This window comes from Thrips palmi, unplaced genomic scaffold (genome assembly GCF_012932325.1).
Source record: "Thrips palmi isolate BJ-2018 unplaced genomic scaffold, TpBJ-2018v1 HiC_scaffold_8, whole genome shotgun sequence".
NCBI classification, from domain to species: Eukaryota; Metazoa; Arthropoda; class Insecta; order Thysanoptera; family Thripidae; genus Thrips; species Thrips palmi.
The window spans coordinates 3835467-3844078 of record NW_023144635.1 but is presented as its reverse complement, the minus strand read 5'-3'; positions in this window follow the sequence as shown (position 1 = coordinate 3844078).

The window sequence follows — 8612 nt, the reverse complement described above, 5'->3', positions numbered from 1 at the left end:
GGGCCGTGGCCGGGCCGGGATGGGGCCTCCCTCTTCTCCCTCTCCCTCCACGAGCTCCCCGAGCGCGCGGCAGCGCGGCAGTGCGGCCGGGAAGGGAGGGGGCCGCGTCGCCGCGTCGCCGCGTCGCGCCACCACGCTGTGCTGTGGCTGTGAGTCTTGCAGGCCACACCAGGCCCAGGCCTACCCAGGCCGGGCTCCACGGAGCGAGAGAGACGCCGCGACGCCGGCGAGAGAGACGGCTGCACCGCGGGGCGTGGCGCGGCGTGGCGGCAGCGCGCACGCTTATATAACGGTCACGTTACGGACGGGGCCCTACGATGTCACTGCTCACAACAAACAGTGTGTGGGTGCGATGGCGGCAATGCGGGAGGATCGCGGCGGGGCGGCGCGGGGCGGCGCGACGCTAGGTGCGGGTCTGAGGCCGGCCGGTGCGCGGGGCTGCGCCACCACCGCGGACCACGCAGCGCAGCCCGCCAGTGGCGTGGCAGTGCCGTGGCAGTGCCGCAATGAGCCCTTCAAAGCGACCGACAAGCCGACGAGGCCGGCTTTGTGGTCCTTCCCTTCGTCGGCTTCGCCCTTCGGGCCCTTCGGGCCGCCGGCCGCAGAATCCATTTGTAAAAACAAGGAAAGGCGTTGCGATGAGACGGGGCCCGGCCCGGCCCGGCCCTGCCCTGCGCAGGGAGACAGGTGCGGCCTGATAATGGCCGGCTAGTCCACGCGCTGCGGGGCGCGGCGGAGCCCCGTTTGCGTAACCCCCTGACAAGGCGGCGCGTCTCGCGGCTTCGACTTTAAACCCTAATCAGAACAAATAATTCCATCCCGCCGGCCTGGCTTGCCTGGCTTGCCTCGCACCGCCTTATCTCGAGGTGCGTCTTGCCGGAGCGGAGCTGCCGCGCCGCGCGAGAGGGGAGGGGTCCCGGTCGCGGCACCGCTGGACCGCGGGGGGCGAGGAGGCGTCGTCGCGCAGGTGCAGTGAGCTGCAAGTCGCTAAACGGGACTCGAACCAAGCGTGTGACCCCACCGATGGATTCCTCGTTCAGAGAGCAATCCATTGGTGGGGTCACACGTTCGGTTCGAATCCCATTTAGCGACTCTGGAGCTCAAAACGCGTCCGGGATTTTGAGCGCCTCCACCGGTCTTCTGGCCCACTGTGGCGAGGCGCCACGACGGCGGCCTCTGCAGCGCCACACAGTGGGCCACCCTGCCGACCGGCCGAGCCTCTCGCGAGGATGTCAAAGGGCTTACATAACGAGGGGATGGTGACGTGATTAGGGGTAAACAGAGACGCCCTAATCCAGTTATTTTGCCGCCATTACGTCATGTCGGTTCACGTGATATTTCGTAAATGCGACAAAACTTTACGTGAGTCGGCACCTCGGGGAGAGGGCGCGGCGTTCGCAACGCAAGCGCTTACGGGAGGCACGACGCTCCACGCTCTGCCGTACATGCACGGGTTTATGGAGGTCGACAAAAAGGCCAGGACGGTCTCTGTGAAGGCGCCGAGAACACAACGACATGTTTGTCCGTCCTGCGGGCCTACGCGGGGCGTGACTCGGTGCGCGCGGTGCGCGAGGCGGTGCGCGGTGCACGTGAACTACGTCGAGCGACGTCAAGTAGATCTAGGGTCTGATGGGAATGAATAATATTTGTTCTGTTTCGGGAGCGTCGCGGCGCTGCAGGACGGCGTTGCACAACGAGGGTGGCCGCCGTGCCGCCGTGCCCCGCCACTGCAAACAAGGCCGGCTTTACGGCGGGGCGCCCGTGTCAGCATGTCAGCATGTCGACGGCCGTCTTGGTGGCGATGGAGGCCGCGCCCGTCACACAGTGGCCAAGACTGGCGCAGGCGGCCAAAACTCTAGACGCGTTTTGAGCTCGTAAGCCGCTAAATGGGACTCGAACCGAGCGTGTGACCCCACCAATGAATTGCACTTCGAACGAGGAATCCTTTGGTGAGGTCACACGATCGGTTCGAGTCCAATTAAGCGACTGTGGAGCTAAAGGCGTCCGGGATTCCGACTGCCTCGATCGGACTTCCGCCCCACAGTTGGCTCCGAAGCGATGGCGATCGGCCGCCGGGGGGATGAGCAGCAAGGAGCAAAACGGTTTCCTTTCGATTTGCGTCATCCCCACCTCCCTGATCGGTGCGGTGTTTCGTCCGGGACGGCGGGCAGCTCGGGTTCGTTCCTTCTCCTCCGCTTTGCGCGTAGTTTGCTTCAATCCGCGGCCCTTGCGCGGCAGTGTGGGAAGGCCGCGCTTGTTCTCATGAAAAATGGATGAGGATTCAATGATCGCACCTCGCGGCCCTGGCCGCCCCGGCCGGCCCGCCCCGGCGCGGCGGCTCGGCGCACACTTGACGGACAGAGCGGCCGAGCGGCTGGGCCCAGCAGGCTGAGACGTTTTCGTTGCTGTCTCTCTCGCACCCATGGGATGCGGCCCACGAGTGCGAGAGAGACAGAGCGACGAACACGACTCTCGGAATGAGTCTGCAGCCGGGCCGGCGGGTCCGCGCGCCAGGCCCAGGCCGTAACCGCTGCGAGGCCCTTTTGTGCCTGTAACGCCCGGAGCCAACGCCCTGCCTGGCAGTGCCTGCTGCCGCACGCCGCCCTGTGCCCTGCCGGCCTGCACAGCGCGGCGGCACGGCCAGCCCTTCCAGTTGCATAACGCGTTCTGCGGCCCTCCAAGGGCACCGTGGCACCGCGGCCCCGCCGCCAGACTCATTCCGAGAGTCGTTTTCGTCGCTCTGTCTCTTTCGCACTCATGGGGCGTCCCCTGAAGGTGCGACAGAGACAGAGCGACGAGAACGGCTCTGCTCGGAGGACGGGCCGATGGCCGGGCCGCCCTTTCCTCCCGTTCCCGATCCATCCCGTCCACGCCGTCCACGCCGTCCACGCAGACGGGGCCATTGTTGGCGACCAGCGCGTCGCTAAACTGGGAGATGCCCTCGCGGTTGTGCTAGGTCAGCCCTGGCGGGGCCCTGGCGGGGCCCTGGCGGCAGCGCGGTCGTGGCGCACTCGATGCAGGCCGGGCGGTCGGACGGCGGACGCAAAACGGCAGGGCAGGCCGTCGGCGGCCAGCTCCGCCCCGCCGCTCCCCGCCGCGCCCCGCCGGCCTGGCCCTGGCCCACTAAACGCAACAGGCCCAATTCTAAGGGGAACAGGAAGGCAGCGCAGGCAGCGCAGGCAGCGCGACCGTTGCGTGGCGTGGCGGGGCGGGCGGGGCGTGGGAGGCCGCCGGCGGTGGGGGTCGGCGACGACGACGCGGGGCACTGCATCGCTATCGCCAACGACAACGGCTTCACCGTCTCCGTTCATTTCGAGAGGTCATTCTCGCCCGTTACGTAACAGCGGCGTGGGAGGAAGGGATGAGCCGCCACGGCACGGCACGGCACGGCTGGCGCAGCCGCAGCGCGGCGACCTCGTTTATAGGCCCTCTCGGCCTCTCGGTGAATTGGCCGGCGACCGTAATAGACCGCCTGGAGCACACATAACGCGGCAACGCGGCCTCCAGCGGCCTGCTTCCGAAGAGTCGTGCCGTCTTTGTCGCACTCATGGGGCTTACCTAAGGGTGCGACAGAGACAGAGCGACGAACCTTTTCGTTTAGAGGGCTAGAACAGGCCTCTAGCCGGAATCGAGTGGGCCGTACCGCCAATCAGGCAGCGAGCAGCGCGACGAAGCTTCGCTGGGCGACGGCGGCCAGGTGATGTACGGCCCCGAAGCCGCAGAGAGCAGCAGGTCGACGCGGAGCTTCTGTCTCCCTCGCACCGCCGCGGCGACGCGGCGCGCCCCATGACAGCGAGAGAGACGGAGCGACGCAGCACTGGTTCCGAATGGGACCGCAGAGGCTCCAAGTACTCGGTAGGCGGTGTTTGCGGTGGCTCCGCTCCGCGTCCGCGGCGGCCGCCGGCCGAAACCGCCAAACAGTGGAAAGAACCCGGCCGGCCGCGGAGCGCGAAGCGAAGCGCGAAGCCTGGCGAAGACAAAGAATCGCATCGTGTCGATTGTTTCCGGCGGACGGGCCGGGGCCGGGTCAGGTGGTGGTGGCGGGCGGACGGGCGTCGCCGCGACCCGCTGTTCGACGCGACGACGCGACGCGCGGCCTCTCGAGGTGCCTTTAGAGGGGAACTCGTGTAATCGCTTACACAAAACTCAAGTTACAAAATGGTTTACATAACGCACGGGCCGCGGCACAGCGCCGGCGTGCTGCTTGTTGGTTGGCACATACCCCCTCCCCCCTCCCTGCGCCGCTGCGCCGCTGCGCCGCCCTGTCTCCCTCCGGGTGCTCCTTCACCTGCCGGCGTGGCCGGGCCAGCCAGGCCACTGCCGTGCCGCCGCCACTGCCGGCCCAGACGCGCCGCCCACACCAGTGCAGCGCGCGAACGGGGCCAAGCCAGGCCGAGCCAGGCCAATCGGTTGCGTACGACGAGCACGACGAGGACGAGGTTCGTGCCGCATCGGCCTCGCTGCAGCCCGCCCGTCAGCGTCAGCGGTCGAGGACGAGGAGAGGAAAACAACGCCGAAATAAATCTGTTTGCGCCTCCTCTTTATTTCGGAGTCCGCCATATTCAATCCCACAATCCAGTCTGGCAGAGAGACGGCAAAAGCGTCAACATGATTCGAGGGGAGTCGCTTTCAATTGGGGACTATTTCGAGATCCATTGACCTCGGTTGACCTCAAGGCGACAATACCGGTCCTGAGCGACAGACAAGCACGGGCAAGTCGTCCTCCAGAGCGTTCTACAGATGAGACTTTGCACTCGACTCGCTTTTGGCGGCGGCGGGTCGAAGGCTCGAAGGCGGCGCGCAGCCCAATGTTATGTAAGAGATAAACGCTATGGCGGCGGCAGTGGCGGCAGCGCGGCACAGGTGACATGATCACGTTATCGACCGCGCCGAACATCGAGGCGGTTCCACCGTTGTTTTTTTTGTGCGCCCCTTTTTCAGCGACGCCGCGGCAATCATCCGCGGTGACGGAAACCGCAGAGAGAGAGAGAGAGAGAGAGAGAGAGAGAGAGAGAGAGAGAGAGAGAGAGAGAGAGAGAGAGAGGTAGAAATGCATTCAGGGAAGGCTGCCCGATCGACTTGCATGAAGGCGAGCGTTGCGTTTCGACCTCAAAATTCATTTACATAACTAGGTAAGTTGCGATAGCGGCGGCAGTAGGCGTTGCGCGTTGCGTTCGAGTCGCGGAGGGGAGTGGTCAGTGTTGACTGGCGTGCGATGACCTGAGATGGCCACACTCGCAGCACGCGACAGATAACTTACACTCCTGTCGGGGCTGCACCGCCCGGCACCGCGGCACCGCCCAGTGGCTCCCCAGTGGGGCCGCTGTGCTGGCGGGTTGGTCGTCCCTTGCAGCTAGGGCCCTGCCTGCGACATTTTCGTCAGGAGGGGAAGCGAAGTTTGGTAAAAGGGGTGTCGATCTTGACGTCGGCTGCCTATCGTCTCGGGTCGTCCGGGCGGTCCGCGCCTTCCTGGCCGTCGCGTCCGCGGGGGCCCCCACCTTAAGATCACTTGCGGAATTGGAGACAGGGCTCGCGGTTGCGCAACGCAAGTTTTGATTCGGCCGACGCAACAACACGCGAGCACAATTAGGATGGCTCATGGACGGGATCGTCACGTCCAATCCGATTGTGACCGGCGCGTCACTGGGTTGCGTCAGCGTGACGAGCCGCCGCCGTGTGACGGCCTGCCGAGTGCTTCGCTGTCTCTCTCGCACCCTTACGAAGAGCCCAACCAGTGCGACAGAGCGATGAAACGACTCTTCTGAGTCGTTCGGCTGACGGGACGCGGCGTGACGAAACGGCCAGGTCAGCCGGGCCCTCGGCCGGGCCGCCGCGGACCTCACAGCCGGCCTGTCGCGGAGCGGCGGGTCGGGGGTTCGAATCCCACCGACGCCACGCGGTTGCCTTCAATTAGTTCGGTCTTTCGTCGTTGCCCCCCCTCTCCTCCACCGCCTTGCTGCAGCCGACGGGAGCTGCGAGCTGGCCATGGCGGCGGACTGAGCCGGCGGCGGTCAAGGATGGAGTCTTTCATCCCCGCCGACGCGCGGTGACGTCAACGAGTGCCTCGTCGACCGGGGCGCGCGGGCGGGCAGGGCGGCCAGCCCCGCGAGACCCCCCGGGGACGCCGCCGGGTAAGTGGGCCCCGGAGGGACGCAATCAGTGCGGCCGCACAAAAATAGCGAACATAAAGGGGCGTTTCCGCGGTTACATAGTGTTACATCCCAGCGCCACGCATCCCTCTGGTGGGCCAGTTGCGTCACGGGGGACGCAAATACGCCGCGCCGCTCGCCGTAATAGAAGAATGACACGCATAATAGGAATAATTGGCGGGCCGTTTTGGCCGCGGCCACGACGCCGACCCCCAAGCGCGGGTGCCTCGGCCGTAACGCCGCCCTTCAGCGCCTTGGCCGGCCTCGGCCTCACGTGACCTAACCGGCCCGTTATAAAAGCCGCGGCTATTCGCGGAGGGAGGCGTGGAATCTTCGCTCGCCGAGTGAGTGCGCCGCGCTGGTGGACTGCTTGCTGTCCGCGGAGTTCGGCTGCGGCCTGGGCGGGTCCCTCGGGAACCGTCCTATCCCCCGGCCGATAGCGAAAGTCGCGGCAGTAGACCATCCCTCGACGTCAAACGCTATCTGCCGCCAACGGTTCGGGCAAATACCAGGTGCTGGGCCCTCTTTCGAGCAGAGACCTTGGGCCGTGCTATCTCGCAGGTTCGGCTGCACCCTTAAACCGTGTTACTTGCGGTTGCGACAAGCTTCGGACAGTCATCCACACAGCTGGCCAGTGACAATTCAAGACGGGCCAGCTTAATGGAGGAAATGCCCGCAAATATGTGAAGTGCATCTTGACGCATCCAGATTGGGCCGAAAAGGGAAAGGGTAGTAGGACTTTTTGCCTACTTACAAGTTCAAAGCGTTGCTTTTTGCCCTCTTTTCAGGCGGCCATCTTGGGGTCGCGGGGGCCAACCTCTTGCTACCCCTCGAGATCCGCGCTTGGACGGATCATACAATTCGATCTAGCCAGTGTTCTGAAACTGTGGCGAGTACTGAAGCGCGCGCTAGGAGCGCCATCTGCTGTGCGCAGGTCAAGTGTAATGCACTCGGCGCGAAGCACACGTGTAATCTCGTGTACACTCCATTCAGGCAGAGGCTCTTGCATAATTCACGATTCAATTTTTAGGGTGCAGGCAGTGGGTCCAGAAGGGGGAGAGAAAAATCGGCCCGGTTTAACACGGACCTCCAACAAATTTTTGTAAGAAAGATAACAAAATATACGCATTCCTTGTTTTATAAATGAAAAACAAATATACAGCAACTTGCTATCAATCCCTGGCGAACGTTCGCTCCGACGGAGAGTTAGGTCACGTGGAAGGCAAAGTCGACTCTACTGCGTTTATTTCTTCATGGTGATACATTTCCGCGTCACCAAAAGTACCTATGAATGGCCACTCCCTTGGCCGACCTTACATAAGTCGGCTCTCATCTCCTTATCAAGGCCCTGCACTCCAACCAAATTTGCGCAGGACGTCGCAGGGTGTCGTTACGTGGCCGCCACCTGGCGGGTCAAATGCCCAGCAGGCTGATTCCCGGAGTCCGCTTCGTCGCTCTGTCTCTCTCGCACCTGTACAGGACGCCCCGTGAGTGCGAGAGAGACAGAGCGGCGAATACGATCAGTCTGCAGGGACCGCCGCGGACCGCCGCCATTACGAGAGGAGACTACTCGGGAACGAAATGCGTCGTCACGGCCCCAGAAACACCAACAGCAAGGGTAAACCCTTGATGGTCCCAGCCTAGCTGGTCCCAAGCATTACCCATTTTACGGTTGATTTTCGTCCAGTCGAATAGTGCTTCGGCGCTACTGAGCTACGAGAATTTGAATCGGCGGCGAATGTGAATGCGAATCCAGCATCGACGTGGCGTCCACACTCTCTTTCCTGCGCTCTCACAGTCCTCTCTGTATTCGCCTGAGTTGACGATGTGCATTTTCAGCGAGCCAAAGTAAAGAGAAGCCACGCATGGTGCGGTGCAGGTGGCTGCGGTGTCTTACATGCTGTGGAGCAGCGCCTCGGCAGCGCCTTCCAGGGACCGGCGGAACTGCCTCGCCTCGTCCGGCCGGGCGGATGATGAGACTGCGGCCCAAACTTCGCCCGGTCCATGAAAATGTTCGACGACGCGGGACTTGTGTGCGACGCGGCCCGGGTATTCGGCCATTACGTAAATGTACGGCACGACGACGTCTGCCTCGTAGTATCTGCCGAGCCGAGCCGCGGACAGGGCCGAGCCTGGCCGAGCCTGGCCGACGCGGCCAGGGAGCCGAGCCGGCCGTTACATAAAGCGTCGTGTAAAACATGTATGCGCGTGACGTCACGCCAAAAAGGCAGTGCCGTGACCTGGGCCATCGTGGCCGTCGCGGCGCCGTCCGCCCTCATCCACCCCAAGAGCGTGACGCCAGTGGGCACGCGCGGCTGGCGGTGACGCTCAAGCGCTCAAGTCACAAGAGCGTCTCAAGCGCACGTGCCGGGCGTGCACGTGGCGGCGCGTTCGGCACTGCACCCTGGCCGATGATACCGCGTTACGTAAAGCCATTTTTGCCGGGCGCGTGTGAGTGTGGGA